This window comes from Dama dama, chromosome 33 (assembly GCF_033118175.1).
Source record: "Dama dama isolate Ldn47 chromosome 33, ASM3311817v1, whole genome shotgun sequence".
Taxonomy (NCBI): Eukaryota; Metazoa; Chordata; class Mammalia; order Artiodactyla; family Cervidae; genus Dama; species Dama dama.
This window is the reverse complement of record NC_083713.1, coordinates 70,770,697-70,790,819: the sequence shown is the minus strand read 5'-3', so window position 1 is coordinate 70,790,819 and position 20,123 is coordinate 70,770,697.

The following is a 20,123-nucleotide window of genomic DNA, read 5'->3' as shown; positions in this document are numbered from 1 at the left end:
AGAAGGTTAAGTGATGTGCCTAAGGTCACACAGCTAGACTCTACAGAAGCACAACTGAGTTAACAGTTAAATGCTCATTCCACAACACATAACCCCCCATCTACTGTGTGTCCCCCACCCATGGATTCCATCTTGGCTCTCCTGAAAACCTGCTGCATGAATTCTAATTCCCTCCCCCAGCTTCTGCAACCTTGCTTTACTGAATCATCGCTTTACCTACAAGATATAATTTTATTCTACTGCCTCTGATTTCATTATCTCTGTTTTGTCACTCTATCTCGCTTTTTCTAGGGGTTCCAAAGGATTTACAATGAATGATAAGAATGGAATTATAAGCACCAAAAAAATAGAGAATAATTAAATGTCAGTCATGGCCATGATAGAGTGAATGGAATTCTGTATCTCACTATTTGGGGTGCTGACTCTGATGATACTCATTAACTGTGTTTTTATTCTTATGGCTGTGAATTTGGCTGGGAATTCAACTGTATGTGATGAATCATACTTACCTTGCCTTCCCCCCATTCTCAGGCCTCCCCCTGTAAGAAGATAAGCATCTTTGGGAGTGAGAATTTTTAAATGAGATTGTTTATGAATCAAGGAACATGTATTAATACCTAAAGTGCATTCATATGGTGATTGTTTTCTGGTGATGAGAATGAGAAATGTTATTTCTCTATTAAATTATGGAGGCTACTATATTATGCATGCCACACTGATGTGCCAGCTCTGTTTCTCTCTACTCATAGTGATGCTTGGAGTTTCATTTTCAAACTTTATGCCTCCATAAATTGGCCTGAATGTTTTGTTTGCGTAGATGAGTATTGGTACTGAGGAAAAAACAATGGTTGCTAAATAAGCAATCTGAGTCTACTCTAGGTTCTGCATTACAGGCAGGTTACACTCTAGAGACTGCTCTAGAATCATGTGCTCTGCCCAGGGCCCCATCCTTAAAGGAATGTTATAAATGCAATGAGAAAGGGTTAGATCTACAAGGTGACCCAGAGGAAGAGTAACCAAAGAAACCCGAGGTGTTCAGTATGAAGAGGCAAAGGCCAGAGCAGACGTGAGATTGTCTTCAAACACCTGAAGGGAACAATTTCCTCTGGGAGGCTGAAATTTGCTCAGTATTGCCCTGGAACACAAAACCAGAATTTAAAGCTAGACTAATTTTACACCTTTACATTTTTGAAGTACCAAACTGCTCACAAAACCCTTTCAAAGACATGATCACTAGAAAGTTAATCTTCAGGTTGACAGAGGTTTTACTGAAAAAAAAAAAATTTTTTTTTTTTTTTTTTTTTAATTTAGTGTCTGCAGCTCCTATGACATGCCTGACACATAGTAAATACTATATACTGGCTATATAAATGAATGAATGAATTGGCTCATGAGGGTTTGATGTTTTAAGCCCATTTTGCGATGATGAAAATTGAGCTTCAGACAAAGATTTAATAATGTTGGCTTTCTATAATGAATTGGACGTTTCCAGTGGTAGTTAGAGTTCATCAGAATTTGAACAGATTAATTCATGTTTCTACTTCCATGAGTTCGCTGCATCATCTGGATAGTCAAATTTAGAGGGGTTGGGTGGAACCAGAATAGTGGTCTTTCTTATCATCAAGGTAATAAGAGAACAGCTTTGCATACTCTGGAATTCAGTGCTGTGGAGGGTATCCAAAAAGGAGGCTGTTGGATCCAGAGCGGGTAGAGAGAAGTGGTGTGTGTGCCTAATACGCAGCTTCAGTTGTGTCCAACTCTTTGTGACCCCATGGACCAGAGCCCGCCAGACTCCTCTGTCCATGGGATTCTTCAGGCAAGAAGACTGGAGTAGGTTGCCATGCCTTTCTCCAGGGAATCTTCCCAACCCAGGGATCAAAACTGCATGGTGGCTCAGACGGTAAAGAATCTACTTGTAATACAAGGGACCCAAGTTCGATCCCTGGATAGGGAAGATTCCCTGGAGAAGGGAATGGCAACCTATTCCAGGATTCTTGCCTGGGAAGTCCATGACAGAGGAGCCTAGTGGGCTACAGCCCATGGGGTCCCTAAGAGTTGGACACGACTGAGCACCTAATACTTTCACTTTTCACTTTTCTTTCATATGCCCACTCTCCATTCTTCACTTCTCCCCTTTCTACACCTGTTTCATCCTCCCAGCTCACTGGAATACCTCTACCATATAGTTGCTCTCTCACTCTTTGCCCCACTGGTTGGGGCAAAAGCTGTTTTAACTGACCACTAACACTTTAGTGAGCAATAGGTCAGCACAGTACTTCTCTCAAAGTTATTTTGTTTTTCAAAGCATTCATTTACAGAGAAAAATTCAAAGGAATAAGTCTACGATAGTTGAATCCCATGTGCCAAGCACCTTGAAGTATGAGCTATTCTTAGAGGGGGAAGAGAGATATGGGGACCATTCTCATTGACCCTGGAATCCTGCCAATCAGGCAACTTCACACTCCATCTACAAAAGCCCAGCCCTGTAGGAAAGCTCCACCAGAGGGCCCTCCCCTTTCTTGCCCCACCTGATTCTGTCATCCTTACCCATATGATGTTCCCAGCCAGGCCTCCAGCTTTCTTACAAAGCTTATAAAGATTGCCTCTGCTGGAGCATCAATGGATGTGCTTCTGAGTGACAAGAAACTCAAGAAGAGAAATGATTAAAGAGAAATATTCATTAAAATGGTTAAAGGTGAGGGAACTTTGAAGGTCTCAGATAAAACAAGTCTATGACACTCGCATTTCCATTAGAGTCTGCAAAAAGCCTTGTTTCTCTACAGGTATTCTACTATGACTTGAAGTCCTTTTGTCTCTGCAGGAAAGTCCCCCCACCCCCACCCCACCAGTTTACCTGGCCTTTGTTGCCCAGGCAGAGGGCATGGGTCTCCTGACTCAGAGAAACCACACTCCATTTCATCCCAGCTACCGATACTGACTCCAGAGGAGAAGAAACAATAGGAATTTTAAAAAGCACCAGCAACAAGGAATAGTTTATGGGACCACTAATAAGAAAGCAAACCTTGTACAGAAAATCTGTCTGCTTTCCTTTCCCCTTATCAATATTGCTCTGAAAGTCAATTTGTCACCGTACAGTCAGAAAGCTCACCCCGGTCTCCTTTAATGTTTCACGCTAGGTTTGCCCAACAAGAGTAATAAAAATAATGACACCATTATTCCTCTTCTCTCTTTGTTTTCAGTGCTTCACTTGCAGATCTGAATAATGAATTATACTCACATTATCTGTACTCTCTTGCTCTTGACTTCCTCTACTGGCTAAAAGTGAAGCTATTATCTGATTGTCACAGACAGAAGAGCCTTCCCTCTGCAGTCAGTGATCCTGTGATGTAGATACACTCTGGGGCGAAATTATCAAGAGTACAATTTCAAGCTATATAAGAGAAAATTACCAGCCAGTGTGGAAATGAATCTGGAACCTAGTGAAATATTAAACATTTCATTAGTAATCCTTTTGGAACAAAAATAAGTAGACAACAGAATTAGTTGTGAGTTGGGCATAAAAGGCTAATTAATGTTATTGTATTCGGCTGATTGACTTCAAGGCTATTAAATCATTATTTTATTGTCTGGATCTCTGCCTCATTCAGGCTAAAGAAGCCATTTCATCAAAAAAAAAATGTGTTCTTTCTCTTTAAAAAAATTTCCGCTGCTTCTAAGGATACCCATGCCCATGCCTGAGTACATTTCTTACATAGTCAAGTTTACATCATTGATAAATCTTCCAGTGAAGTTTAGAAGATGTAAAATGCACGCCTGGCACCAGGAACAAATTAAAAGTGAACATGCCCAGCCTCGCGCCACCCCCCCACCCCCACCCGCCATGGGGAGACCAGAACTCACATCCGGAAGGTCCTGCAGAGCTCATATTGTTCATACCTTCATACCAACAGATGGACGTCCTGACTACTCTTCATCAGCTTCACCATCTTCATCGTCATCATTTCCTTCTGCCTCTTGCAGAAACCTGGATCCATATTTCATTCCATAGTCTACTATCCACAGAACCAAGCAAAACATATCTCTCTGTCACACAAGTTTATGCAAAAATATATTTGAACCTATTTGTGATGACTCTTTCCAAGTCATCACCAATTTCACAAGTGTCAAGGGATAAATGTTGAGGACCAAATTTAACCTAAATATCCAAAGAGACTTTCTAATGTCTAAGACTGGGCCTAGGGCAGAGTGGTCTCTGGCTCATTTGATATCTTTGAGTCAGTTGGGAAAAGGCTCTCTTCCTATGTGTCATAGCAGATTTCCACCAAGTCATGTAGCTTAGAAACCGCAATGCAGGGTTGGATTTTAGCACGACTTACTCCTTTGACCAAGCACCGTTAGCAGTGAACAACCCGAATGACCGTACACATCAGACTCAGGGTAAACTCTTAGCAGAGCTGATTCTCAACAACAGCAGCAACGAAAATGTAAGGGAGGGACAATCCACCTCTAGGTCTGGGTCCCATCTTTGCCTTCTTGTCTGTTCTTTTATTGGCCTGCTTTCCTGACCCAGATGCTAGAAGTTATTCATCACACAGAGGTTAAGAAGAACTCAAGGGAATTCCTTTTCAGTGGACCTTGAAATCTCATTCTAATAGGGGATCCTTAAAGAACCAGAAGACTTTGAAAGGCAAGGGAATAAATTTTAAGTGTGTAATTCTATGTATACAGAAAGCAGTAAAGACTTTCTGATACTTTACTGAATGATCTTCCATTGACTACTTGGGGGGAATCCTTGGAATAGATAAAATTCCTCCCAGCTGGATTCTGGAGACCAATTGGCCAGACTTCACTTTTTGGGTCCTATGACCATTCTCGAAATCACAGAAGCCAGGTCAAGGAGTGGGGCCAGACGTGAAAATCACTGGGAGGAGGGCTTTGAGTGATCTAGCTAGAAATTTAAATGGGCTGTTTTCAGTCTCTGCAGAGAATAATGGGAATGGAGATGCTCTTTACATAAGCAATTCAGACCCACTCCTTGCCAAAATGAGTAACAAGGGCCTCCATGATGAAATGGTGCCATCTGACTCCATCAGTCTCACTTGATAGTAACCTAATGACTATTTTTTTTTTCACCACTGTCCCTGGTTTCTTTTCTTTTTTTATTTTCGGAAGAAAATGGAAAAAGAAACAGAAAAAAATAAAGTTGAAAGAGATTTTTCCCATGTTAGTGAGCATGGTGGCTTGAAATCAGGTGAAAAGTTTTATTTTTTATATCTTTAAAATCAGTAGCACTATTTCCTCTGGATAAAACTGATAAAAATGAAATGAAACTGAATCAATAATTAGAAATTATACAACACCAAATAGATGTATGGCCTGGTTCTGCTTTCTTAATGATGTCTGTTTCCTAAAGACAGGGATGTGATTGGTGAAAAGATCCTTCTTTGGGTCTTGTGAGTAGATGCCACAGTGGGTTGGGATGGGGAGGGGAGAAACTAGAGAGGACTCGAGTTTTCCCCAGATGTAATTGATAGGTGCAGCTTTCAAATGCAATGGATTTTTACCAGGGAAAACCACATTGCTATACTCTGAGAACCAGTGTACTTCTATCTGAGAGGGGTGTTTTATAGAAAACTTCATTGAAAACCCACCTGGGCATGGACCAAGAACTCACTGTGTGAGCTCTTGGGAAAGAGCCTGGTAAGAAGGCCAATTTCATGTCTACATGGTTGTATTATCTCAGAGGGGCCGTAGCTGTGTTTCACAGCCCAGCCTGTGACCTTGCTTCTGACGTACGTGAGGGTACTTGTGGCAATAGGACTGGGTGAATGATGGAGCGTCCACAAAGCTACCGCACATCTGATGAGGCAGGAAGTGCATTCATTCAACACCAATGTGCTGCACTTCTGGCCTATTCCAGGCACCCAACACTTGTGCAGGGCATTCAAAGGCAATGTAGAAACAGTCCCTGACTTTAAGGAAATCACAATCTGATGGGTGGGGACAGAATAGGAAGAGACAGTGAATGAATTGAGCTCAGAGCTTCATGGAAGTGCAGGGAATGGACCTTACTATATTTTTTAAAACATCTAGAAGTGTCCATCTCAGCTTGGAGGCAGCCAATGTGGGGTTCCTTCTGAAAGGTGACTCTTGTAGTTCTTAAGCATCATTCATCTTAATGAATCCTGTTATACTATAAGAAAACACAAAATAGAGGAGAAAGATGAGTTCCATCTTGGTCTTATTCTGTTTCTCTTGGGACTTTCCATTAGCTCCACTTGAAGTAAAATAAAACTGCTTTAAGACAGCAGTACCCACCCAAGATTGTAAGTAGTCCGTAAATGCTGGGTGGTTTCGACTCTCTCAACTTCCATTTCTTCCCCCATTTTATTTTGAAAAAGTTAAAAACCACAGTCTACTTTGTTCAGAAGGCCTGGATGCAAATTAGGTTCTGTTAATATAATGTATTTGGGAGAGATTTTGAATATAGACAGCGACCATCTTGGCTGCCAGCAAGGAAGGCTGGATAGAAATGTGAACTTGTGGTGGTCACAGCAGAGGCAGGTCAGTATAGTTAGTGTCAGATGTCGTGGCAGGAATAGAGCACTGGCTTCCTGTCTCCACACCCACAGTCAGAGTGGTATGACTTTGAAACTGGTAGTTCAGGGGTGGTTCCTGACCACTGGTTGTTCCTCCAGCCCTTTCAACTATTTTGCAAACAATTATTCCATGTATTAAATCTTTTCTGCCCAAAATACTCAAAGAGGTTTCTGTTTCCTGCACTGAACTTGGACAGTTACATTTCAACCAGCATACTCCTTGGCTGTCAAAGCTATGACAAACCAAGACAGTGCATTATAAAGCAAAACCATCACTTTGCTGACAAAGGTCTATATAGTCAAAGCTATGGTTTTTCCAGTAGTCCTATATGGATGTGAGAGTTGGACCATAAAGAGGGCTGAGTGCTGAAGAATTGATTCCTTTGAATTGAGGTGCTGGAGAAGACTCATGAGAGTCCCTTGGACTGCAAGATATCAAACCAGTCAATCCTAAAGGAGTCAACCCTGAATATTCACTGGAAGTACTAATGCTGAAGGTGAAGCTCCAATACTTCGGCCACCTGATGCAAAGAGTGGGCTCACTGTAAAAAGACCCTGATGCTAGGAAGGATTGAAGGCAAAAGAAGAAGAGGGTGGCAGAGGATAAGATGATTCGATTGTATCACCGACTCAATGGACATGAATCTGAGCAAACTCTTGGAGATGGTGAAAGACAGGGAAGCCTGGTGTGCCATAGCCCATGAAATTGTAGAGTCGGATACAACTTAGCTACTCAACAACTCCTTGGTTAAGATCTATTTTTCAAACCACTTGGCTTCATTCAGTCCCTTTGCGCCTATGCCGGATTCCACTTCTCTGACCCTTGGCCCCTTCTTTGACCATGACCCAAGCAAACCCCTTCGGCTCTTCTCTCTCTGTCTCCTAGGATGTAGCATTTGTTGTTGATGTTCATCCCATATCCTGTTAGCCCATACCCCCTTGGTCCACTACGCAGCTGCTGTAAGGAGTTCCCAGCGTGGTGACAGCTTAGTGCAGAAGTGGCCCCAAGGGCGAGGAAATTAACACCACTAGGGAGCAACCCTTAGCCAATGAGGTGCTAGAGTCAGTAAGCAGACATACCCCATCCTGCTCCATTCATTTGTTGGACATCTCTAAGAGTCTCATACGGTTTCTCTGAGCTCCTGCTGCTCATAATGGAAACTACCTTTTGGTTTTCCTCCCTTCCCTCTCGGGCACTCCGCAATTCCTTATTGTGCTTCCTCCAATCACTTCTCAGAGAAACTGCTTGCACTTAAGTCCTTCTCTTGGGCTTCCTTTTGGGGGATTCCACTCTAAGATCAAAGGTAAAGAATATGCCTACAATACTGGAGACCCAGATTCAATCCCTGGGTCAGAAAGATCTCCTCAAGAAAGGAATGGCTACCCACTCCAGTATTCTTGCCTGGAAAATTCCATGAACAGAGGAGCCTGGTGGGCTACAGTCCTTGGAGTTGCAAAGAGTCAGACACAACTGAGCAACTAACATTTTTCACCCTGAGATTGGGGTAAACTTGACAGTCAGTTCACTTTCTATCTTAGCTGTTCTCACTGTATCTGTCACAGGTTTGCCTCAAACTTGCCCAGCTTTAGCCCTGACAGGTCCACATGCTTGATAACCCCTCATTCCTGGGCACTCAGGACAGTCGGTCACCTTAGCAAAGTTTACAGACAAGAACAGATTATGCTGTATTTCATAGCCCATCTCAGAGAATGCTATGATTTCCTGCTCAAATGTAGTTCTAGAAAAATCCTGATGCCTGGAAAACCAACATTTAAATGCAAAACCTGTTTTGGCCACTGGTTGGTTTTATAATGAACTGCATTAAATTCCTGCTTTGATTTTGGCTTCTGCTTCTAAAAGGCCATAACCAGAGAGCTGGCCTGGGAATGTGGTATCTGTGGTATGCAGGCCCTGGAGTCAGTGACTCTGTGGTGTTTCCTTCAGGGCAGGCCTGGCAGGACCTCATGACATGGATGGAATTCACTTCCTGCCAATTCTCTGACTTCATTGCCTTCCCAAAGATCGGCCTTCAGAGGCTTGTCAGCACCTACCAGGTGTTCAACTCCATTCTAAGTGTGTTGACAAACAGGCCCAAGGCTCAGCTCCTGCTAAGGGAATAGGTCACACCCTTCCCATCACTCCTGGGTTCAACCAATTCAGCTCCTGTCTTTTGTAAGTGCCACTCCTATGCTAGATGTAGCTGGACTCAGCTGGGCAGGCTGGAGGTCTGTTTTGGAGGGGAAGTAGATATTCATCAAATAATCACAAATGTTATGTGCTACACTTGTGGCGAATGCTACAAGTCAAAGTATAGGGAGTTCTGAGTAAATGAAACGGGCAGTGTCCCCAGCTCAAGGGTTAAGGAAGTCAGTTCCAAGGGAGCAAACTTAAAGCTGCAATAAAAAAGGAGTAAGCAAGAGCCAGTGAACATCCACAGAGAGAAAGACTTCCCTGGTGGCACAAACCGTAAAGAATTTGCCTGCAATGCAGGAGTTCAATCCCGGGTCAGGAAGATCCTCCGGAGAAGGAAATGGCTACCCACTCCAGTATTCTTGCTGGAGAATTCTATGGACAGAGGAGCCTGGCAGGCTACAGTCCGTGGGGTCACCAAGAGTCTGACATGACTGACAGACTAACACTTTCACTTTCAAGAAAGATGTCAGCAGTAGCCAGTGAGCCTCCAGGGAGAGAAGAAGAGGGATGGAGGATTTTCCAAGCCCTATGAGGCAAGTGCTTTTCAGAATGAGGGCCTGAGTGAAGATGCAGGTAGCCCATGTATAGAAGCAAAGGGGAGTGTTGAGTGAGTGGTTACAGAGGCTGGGGTGAGGGTAGACAGGCAGCCCTTGCAGATTGCTTAGGACCTTTTTCTATATCCTTATATACCTTGGGTAAAGGTAGGTATTGCAGAACGCTGTTCACTCTGCTGCTGCAGCTCAGGGAGGCTGCATGGGGTCAACTTGAAATGATGCAAATAGGGTAGCAGGCTTACTGCCTTAAGAAACTGGTTGAAACACCTTTCCAGAGAAGGGCCAGTCCCAGCACATCCACAGGGGTAAACATCGTGTTTCAGGAAACGTCCCACAAATGCCCAGATGTGGAGGGAGCTGCGGGCCCCTGGTCTGGCTTCAATCCTTCACCTTTCCACCTCTTGCCCTTGGATAAGTCTCTTTTTCTGTCTGGAGTTCTTTATGGTGTCATATATGTATGAGCACTTCATATACCACAAGAGATGTCACAATACAAGGTACTGTTATTAAGAATATAAGGTTAAGAAATCTCCACACTGTTCTCCATAGCAGCTGTACTAGTTTGCATTCCCAGGGAAGACCCAGAGGGATTGGGTGGGGAGGGAGGTGGGAGGGGGGGATCGGGATGGGGAGTACATGTAAATCCATGGCTGATTCATGTCAATGTATGGCAAAAACCACTACAATATTGTAAAGTAATTAGCCTCCAACTAATTAAAAAAATAAATAAATAAAATAAAAGTGTTTTAGCCACCCCCCCCCCCAAAAAAAAAAGATAAGGTTAAGTCAGACGGCACTCGGAGCACACATCTATTTGAGTCATGAAAAATGGAGGCCCAGGAAGGGTCAGACATTGCCCAGCATCATCTTGCAAGGTAGAAGAATAGAGATCCCAGCAGAAGAGAAGCTCTGCTGACCTCCAGGCCTGTGTCCTTACATCACACCACTACTCTGAGCAACCTACATGATAACTCTACCTGGACCTCTCATTCTTGATCTGTATAAAATATGAAGCAGACAGAAAGTTGCCAGTTTAGGTTTGAATCCCCTAGACAAATATCTAAAACCATGTGAAACTGGTTCTGATGTGATATAGCCACTAACTATGTCACATGCACCATAATTCAACAGATCCTCCAGGCTTGCTTGGTCCTTCTTTTCTGACACATAGCCAGCACTTCTCCTGAAGCATCAGCAAACCTCTCTAAATAGTGGGAAAGCCTCTGTTGGTCAATGAAATCAACAGATTTGCGAATTTCTAAGAAATGCAATTCACTACCACTTGGTGTATTTACAGAATTTATTGATAGGAGCAGGGGATCTCAGTCAGTCTTGGTGTAGGGTCTCCATCTTTTGTATAAAGAAAAAACCATGCAGAAACAGAGAGGAAACCTGCAGTTGGACAGAAAAGAAAAGATCCTTGCGTTGGAGCAATCTGGATGAGGCAGAGTTGCAGACTGCAGTTTCTGGTTTGCTGGGTAGCAGGTGGGGTTGAAATAGGTACAAAAAAGGTGTATCAAGCAATTGCAAAGACAAACAGTGTGGGTGAAATGGGAAGCAAGGGCGTTTAGAGGTCATCAAACTTGTGATCTTTAGTCTGGAAATTTGCCTGGAAAGTTCCACGGACAGAGGAGCCTCTTGGGGTACAGTCCAGGGGGTCGCAAGAGTTGGACTCAACTTAGTGACTGAAGCGCCAAGCCTGTGGTCAAATCCCAACAGCATCATCTGATCACCATGCCTGCTTGGGAAAGCTGGTTTGTGAAGACAGTAATTGGTATTTCATGGAGCAACTGGGAGAATTAAAGGCAACAAATCAACATGCACATAGTAGATGCTCATTAATATGCATTCCATCTAAAATCAGAATCTGTATTTATAATCCTAAAAGTAGTTTTAGACTAACACTCTCTTGGGCTAAATATTTTCCTTAAATGAATACCAATCCTCGACTTTACCCCTTCCCCCCACACACAGTTGCTTTTTCCTTATGTTGACGACTAAAGAGCATCATAAGAGACTAAAGTTGCCATCAGCAGCCCTGATTATGGAGATTTTGGTTAAAGACAGGAATCTTTCCAGCAGGCTTGCCACAGCCAGGCATACACAAGCAGGTGACAAGTGCTGTCCACGGGCATGTCTTGTTTTCTGTGTATGATCAGAGAGCGCAGAGGGCCTCTCTCCACTGGAGCTGTGTGTGTAGTTTTTCAGAATCTGTCTGTTCACAAATCCAGCCATCTCTGTGAGTTGCCACATGCCTGCATGGGTCCATGTGTTCTGAATAAAGTTTTCCACAAAGCACAGTGCCAGGTTGGAATGTTGGTGCTGAATGAAACACATTTGAATTTCATAGGAGGCTGCTTCAAACCAGGCTGGGGCCCTGGACTATAAAATTTACGAAGGCACACTCTGAATTAATCAGCAAATATATACTAATTCACACTGACCTTTTTTCAAGCTGAGGCCTTTTTATCACTCACTGTGGGTTTAACATTGGCCTACCGAGTGTTATTACAAAGGACTCGATGGTTGGCCATAATTATATAATGCAAATGACATTTGCTGTTTTGTTTGAGCTTATTCCCTCAGATGTTTCCTTCTTTTATCACACTCTTCACACATCTGTGTCCCCGCCGTGGCTCTGCTGGCTCCTCCTCTCCTGGTCCCCAAGTTCCTGCGCTGTCTGTCCCGACTGTCAGGCAGACACAGCCCGCTGTGAGGATGCGGCGGGTGCGATGCCTGCCTCTGACACAGGTTATGTTGACAGCTGGTCGGAACAGGTGTACACTGATTCTACCATCAAATGGCAACACGCATTTGGCTCCCTCCCAACGCACAGGCATGAAAAACCTGTTCTCCTCACATTTCTTTGGAGATTGATTGACTGTTCTTTGACACGCACACTGTGACTGTTTGTAAGGTCCCTGGTCCTTGGCCGGCTCAGACTCGTTTCAGGGAAGTCTCAGAGAGGACCTCCATGCGGCGCCATGAATTATTCATCTGCTTCCACCGGATGGAGGTGAGGGAGGATGGAGTCTCCCCTCTCCTCCTCTCTGCTCCAAGACCCGGAAGATACTCTGCTACATATCTGGGGCGTTCAAACAGCAAGGGGCTGACTGCGGGAGAAAAAGAGCACTGAGGAGGTACATCGATATTTGGATTCTGCGATGATTTAAAATAGGAGCAGCGTTTTCCAAGATCCACTGCATCCTGTTACTGACCCAAGTAATTATAAAATGGTGATTTAAAAACTGAACCCAAGTTAAATTGCTCATCCCCAGGAAGCAACTGAAAACTGGGTTTGGTCTCAGTTTAAAAAAAAAAAAAAAACCCTATGATAAAATGTCATGATTAATTTTTTTAAAAAAGTTCCTGTTGAATAAGGCAGCCTTATGACCAACTGAGCGCTGTAACAATTCTCTTGAGTGGATGACATCTGGTTGAACTCCGGGGGAGCTTTTTTCCCAGCCACAGATAAAGGTTGTACATTTTTTTAAAAAAAGAAGACAAGAAAAAACAAATCCTGTTACCAAGCAGAAAAGGGGTTGGTGAGCATGTCAAATGCACTCGGGGGTCCGGGGGTGAGCAAGTCAAAACCCATAATGCTTAATTCTTCCGTTTCCTGCAGGACACAGCTTTCCGGGAAAACCAGGCAGATGTGGGGCAGGGGACCTGCTGCCCAGTGACTTCCCACCATCACCTTCCACCCTTTCCCAGAGCCCTGGACCAGCAGTTCCTATCTGGGCACATTTGCTCTACTGGATCTTCCCCTCTCTTTTTTTTTTTCCTGGCATGCTGACTCTTATTTTCATCCTCAATTCATTCTTTCATTTCCTTTGGTGAGTAGAACAAAAGAGTTTCAAAACCAAGATGGCTGTAGCAGGAAGAGTGAACTTACAATTAGATGAGTGCTTCATGAGATTTTTATTTCCAACCCTACAGAGGCAAAGCAGAAATCTGTGGGCTTCTTTTGGGGAATGTAGAGTATCAATGTCTAAAGGCATTTTAGGGCTTCATGCTCAGAAACTGCCATTGTTATCCTGAATTGATGATGCTATATTAGCACTCCACCAATTCATTTTGTACAAAGGTACAAATCTAATAAACTCATCTCAGAAATAACCCTAATGTATTCAGTTGCTAATGCCTCAGCTGCCTAATGTATTTGTATACAGCAGAATTCTAAATCCAGTGGAGAATTCTGGGATGGGTTTATGCATTGCATGCCTCTCATAAAACCTTATTTGAACATTTGATTCCAGTTTACATTTTACTAGTAAAGCTCTCATTTTTCATTCAGAAAGCAAAAGCAGAGGGGAGGAGAAGTACATTCCTGCAACTTCAATTCTGTGTCCAAATAACTTACAAGATGGACACAAAATGGACAAGACTATGACTACCTTGAAGACAATTACAAAAAATACTTAATTAGGATGCAATGCTGGTTATTTTAAGCCATACAAAAGAGTTCTGTACATAATAGAGTGGCTGTTTCATGCAGCTCATATGATAAAATTCTCACCAGTCTTAAAATGACAGATGTAATATTACCTTTAATAAGTGTCTACCGATGCATGCAAATTGAATTAGATAGTGGGAGTACAAATTTGTCCGATAATTAAGATAAAATTTCATGTCAGCTTAAACCCTGGTGTATATTAGTAACTCTGTATATTTCTTTTCTCTGTTCTCTACCAATTATTTTTTAGTGTAGCTTCTTGATTACTGAAATAGGCTAAGGGGGTAAAAAAATGGCCCCCAAAATGTATTATTATAAACGGAAGCAAGTCAAATCCCTGATTACTACTCAGTTTATGCTAAGTTTAAAAATATCAAGCATAATTCAAAAACTTAAATTCAATTGTGTATTAAGTTAGTGTTCCTGGGGTCTCATGAAGTGTTACGATGCCCTTAAGGCTAATGCTGAGCTAATGCCATTTAGGGGAAATGAAAACACAAAATTTAGAAGTCAATAATTTCATTGATTTAGAAAACCTGAGTTTTAAACTGATTCTGCAGTGTTTTCTATTAACATTGCAAATAAACTGAGTGCTCAGTGTAATATTTTATTTATGAAAAAATCTTAGAAGGCACACATAGACACACACACAGACACACACCCCTTGTGTGCACACATGCAAAACACCATGCTCACATACACAGCTTAAAGGGTAAGTGTTCTGCATGGCATTCAGCTCTATTTTAATACCCTCCACTGCTGTGATCACAGTCCCCCAAGAGAGGCAAATATCCTGAGCATTATTAAAAGTGGGATTATCCAATCTAATACTGAAGATTTGGGAACCAGCCAAGAGGAGTCAGAAGCATGAGGGTAAAACAAAGAGGACTTATCGGGGTACAGACCACCGTGTTTGCAGTCCCTGAGCTCGCGCCTGGTGGCATGTGATTGACAACACCTGACAGGCGGCTGTCACTTGACCAAACAATGAATGCCCCAGATGCCAGTGTCCGCGGGGTTTGCCTGCCTCAGTGTCTACCCATGAAAGGGAACACTGGGAGAACATATTTCCTAATGACTAGCTGTCCTGAGGAGTGCACTGTCCTCTAATTTGAGCTTCACAACAGTCCTTTGAGGTTTTTTCTATGAAGAGTATTTATATACTCCTTTCTATACAGAAAACTAGTCGGAGAAGGCAATGGCACCCACTCCAGTACTCTTGCCTGGAAAATCCCATGGACGGAGGAGCCTGGTAGGCTGCCGTCCATGGGGTCGCGAAGAATTGGACACGACTGAACGACTTCACTCTCACTTTTCACTTTCCTGCATTGGAGAAGGAAATGGCAACCCACTCCAGTGTTCTTGTCTGGAGAATCCCAGGGACGGGGGAGCCTGGTGGGCTGCCATCTGTGGGGTCACACAGAGTCAGACACGACTGTAGCAACTTAGCAGCATACAGAAAACTAGACTCAACGGGGTTAAATGGCTTTTCTAGGGTTAGAAGGTAAGTGACAAGGCCAGGATCCAGATATGATCACTTCCACTCTAAAGACAGTTCTTCAAGAAACCACGCTGATGTCCAGACTCAGTTCTTCCACTTATTAGTCGTGTTCATGGCCAAATCCAGATCCAGCCTCCAGAGTCTATGACATTAAAGAGTTTGGCAAATCGGCCACTGTGGGAAAGTGGTCCCTACTCGGCTCCATCAGTTACTACCACAAAGAATGTGGGATTTGCTACCCCATGCCAGTAAGATTCTGGATGGCTGTAGCGTTTAAGTCTACAACCCCTATACTTATGGCCACCTTTCCTTCCTCTGCCTTGAAATATAATTTTGTGCCTTATGGTAATCTGACATTATTTATATCATTCTTTTGTAATTTAGTACATTTTTGTATAGCAGCCTGCCCCCAAAACATCTTCATAGCTCTTATGTTATTTCTCAGACTAGCTAGGAAATTTCTTATAAAGGATATTTTTGGAACATCCCTATATATAGTGAGTGCTAGTTGTTCACCCACAGCATACATTCTCCCCTTTGTCCTTAGGAATAAAATCTTGACTTTTAACTGGATAACTATGTACTAAGTCTAAAGACTATATTTCTCAGCCTCCCTTGCATCTCACTGTAGCCACAGGATTAATTTTAAGCTAATCAAATGTAAAGAATATTCTGTGAGACTTCCTTGATGTCTCCTTAGAGGGAGGGAGTCCTTATTCGGCCCTTCCTAATGTTAGAGATCTTAGACATAAATTGGCTGGAGTATTTGCAATCATTTGAGATTGTGAAGTAATTTTAAAATTTAAGTTGCTTCCACTTCTGTTGCTGGTACCTAATTCTGGCAGATCAGTCTTTCTACTGAGAACAACTAGAAAATCTGAGGGTTTTTCGTTTGTTTCATTATTTTCTTCAAAACATCTATTTAAGTTTTCAGGAGCTCTCAAAATGGTAAAGATTCCAGAAACCAAAGAGTAGGAGGGTGAGAAATGCTGTGCTGTCTTTCATCAGTTAGAGGATCTGAGAACAAAGATACTGGGGCTCCAGGGTCTGAGCCTTTGCCCTCCCAGGGGCCTTTCTGCTGGATTCTTCCCAAGGTCAAAAGTGGGGAACACAGAGATGTCATCCTTCAGCAGACTGATCTGGACATGCTGAGGAAGGTCAAGGAGCCCAAATGTTCTTATTAAACTACCATCTCCCATGCAGAGGGCTGAAGCTCATTGAGAAATCCTCTCTCCTATCTCCTACAAGGCTGAACCACTATGCCAGTGCAGATACATATTCGTGAGAGTCTTAGAAAAGGGAAGATCAATGGTCCTCAATTTCACTGCCTCTTTCCCCACTAGGGCATTCGTCAATTCCAGTGTGGTGGTTTAGAGGCTGAAAACAGGAAAAAGCCCTGACTGAGTTACTGAGAGCTGAGGAGAGCATTCAGCAGTCTGATAAGGCTGAGGGACATGGCCAAATATTAGAGTCCAGGCTCATCAAGCAGGAGGGGTCATGGCAGACACCCCAGGCTTCAGCTGGAACCCCCACAATGCCTCCTCTAGAAATGGTCATGAAATAGATTAGTCTTCATGAAAACGTGGTGGTGAAATAAATTAGTCCTGCAAATCAGCTCCCTAAATTGGAATAAGACATACTACCCCTTCCCTAACTTCGTGCCAGAAATAAAAGCAAATTTTTGAAGGAAGATGTCATCATTTTAGGGTTTCCCTGGTGGCTCAGCGGTAAAGAATCTGCCTGCAATGCAGGAGGCACAGGAGCTGCGAGTTCAATCCCTGGGTCAGGAAGATCCCCTGGAGGAGGGCATGGCAACCCACTGCAGTATTCTTGCCTGGAGAATTCCATGGACAGAGGAGTCTAGCGGGCTACAGTCCATGGGGTCAAAAAGAGTCAGACCCAACTGAGCAACTAACACATACAATACAATGTGTTCACCACATTAAGTTTGGTTACCATCCATCACCGTAAAACTGACTCCTTTCACCCATTTCACCCATGCCTAAACCCCTTCTCCTAGGGTAATCACCAGTCTATTTTTTGTATCTATGTTGTTTTTATTTGTTTTGTTTTTTAGTTCCATGATGCTTTCAAATTGTGGTGCTGGAGAAGACTCTTAAGAGACCCTTGAACAGCAAGGAGATCAAACCAGTCAATCCTAAAGGAGATCAACCCTGAATACTCATTGGAAGGACTGATGCTGAAGCAGAAGCTCCAATACTTTGGCCACCTGATGCAAAAAGCCGACTCATTGGAAAAGGCCCTGATGCTGGGAAAGATTGAGGGCAGGAAAAGAGGGTGAGAGGATGAGATGGCTGGTTGGCATCACCTATTTGATGGACATGAGCTTGGGCAACCTCCAGAAGATAGTGAAGGACAGGGAAGCCTGGCAGGCTGCAGTCCATGGGGTCACAAAGGGTTGGACACGACCTAGTGACTGAACAACAAGTGAAACCACATGTTATTTGTCTTTCTCTGTCTGGCTTATTTCACTTAGCATAATACCCTCAAGATCCATCTGTGTCGTTGTAAATGACAACATTTCCTTCTTTTAATGGCTAAGTAGTAACCCATTATTTCTTTGTCCAGTCATCCAATGATAGGTACTCAGGATGTTTCCATATATTGGTTATTATAAATAATGCTATAATAAACATAAGGGTGCATATATCTTTTAGAATTTGTTGTCTTTGTATTCCTCAGATAAATACCCGAAGTGGAATGAATACCTGGATCACATGAAAGTTCTATTTTTAATTTTTTGAGGAATTTCTATTTTTTTAATGTAGTGTCCACAGCAACCTACATTCCCATCAACAATGTTCTAGGGTTTCTTTTCCTTTATATCCTCTTTGACACTTGTTATTCTTTGCCTTTTTCACAATAGCCATTCTAACAAGTGTGAGGTGACATCTCATTGCTGTTTTGACTTGCATTTCTCTGATTATTAAAGATACTGGTATCTTTTCAAGGGTCTATTGGCCATTTGTATGTCTATGAAAAATGTCTGTTTAGATCCTCTGCCTATTATAAAATCAGGGTGCATGGGTTTTTTTTTTTTCTTTCTTGCTATTGAGTTGTCTGAGTTCCTTTTATATTTTGGATATTAACACCTTATTAGATATATGATTTTTCTCCCATTCAGTAAGTTCTCTTTTCATTTTTTTGATCGTAAATGGATATTGAATTTTGTCAAATGCTTTTTCTGCCTTTATTGAGATGATCATATGAGTTTTATCCCTTATTTTACTAATACGGTGTATCATGCTGATTTGCAAATATTGAACCATCCCTATATTCCTGTAATAAATCCCACTTAAACATGGTGCTCAGTGATTTTTAATATACTTTTGAACTCAGTTTCCAAATATTTTATTGAAGATTTTTTGCATTTATGTTCATTATGAATATTATCCTGTAATTTTCTTTTTGTGGCATCTTTGTCTGATTTTGGTATGAAGGTAATGCTAGCTTTGCAAAATGAGTTTATAAGCATTTCCTCCTATTCTATCTTTTTGAAGAGATGAGAAGATTAGGTGTTAAATCTTCTTTGAAAGTTCAGTAAAATTCACCAGTGAAGCCCTCTGGTGCTCAATTTTCAATTTGTTGTGGGGCAGGGGGTATTTACTACTGACTCAATCTTCTCACTAATCATTGATTTATTCAGATTTTCTATTTCTTCATGATTCAGTCTTGGAAGGTTGCATTTTTCCTAGAATTTTCCCATTTTCTTGTAGGTTGTCCTATTTGTTGGTGTATGACTGTTCACAGCAGCTTCATAATCTTTCCCCAAAAATCATGTTATAAGTTTTAACTCCTCCTCTTTCATTTCTGACCTTATTTATTTGAGCCCTCTCTTGTTTTTGCTTGGTGAGTCAAGCTAAATGTTTGCCAGTTTTGTTTATCTTTTCAGAGAATCAGCTCTTAGCTTCATTGATATTTTCTTATTTTAATTGGATGCAATTAAGTATTTTACAGTATTGTAGTGGTTTTTGCCATACATTGATATGAATCAGCCATGGGTGTACATGTGTCCCCCATCCCAAACCCTCATCCCACCTCCCTCCCCATCCCATCCCTCTGGGTTGTCCCAGTGCACTGGCTTTGAGTGCCCTGTTTGATGCATAGAACTTGGACTGGTCATCTATTTCACATATGGTAATATATATATGTTTCAATGCCAGTCTCTATTTTCTGATTTTTTCAGGCTCCATGTCATTTATTTCCACTCTGATCTTTATTATTAGCTTCCTATTAACTTTGGACTTTGTCCTTTTTTTCTAGTTTTCTTAAGTGTAAAGTTAAATTGTTTGTTTGAGATTTTTATTTCTTGATGTAAGCCTGCATTTCTATGAACTTCCCTTTTAGAACTGCTTTACTGCATCTCATAGATTTTAGAATCTTATATTTCCTTTTTCATATGTCTTAAAGTAGTTTTTAATTTCCCTTTTGATTTTTTAATTGACTTATTGGTTGTTCAGTAGTACATTGTTTAATCTCCACATATTGATTTCTAGTTCCATAACTTTGTGGTCAGGAAAGATGCTTGATATGATTTCAATCTTATTTATTGATAATTTTTTTGTGGCCTAATATGTGATCTATCCTAGAGATGTTTCCTACACATCTGAGAACAATATGTATTCTACTACCTTGGGATGAAATGTTTTATATATATATATATATTTTAAGGTCATCTGGTTTATCGTGTCATTTAAAATTGTTTCTTTATTGAATTTCTGTCTGAATGATATATCCATTGATGTAAGTGGGGTATTAAAGTCCCTCGCTATTATTGTATTGCTATCTATTTCTCCCTTCAGGTCTGTTAATATTCTGTTTATATATCTAGATACTC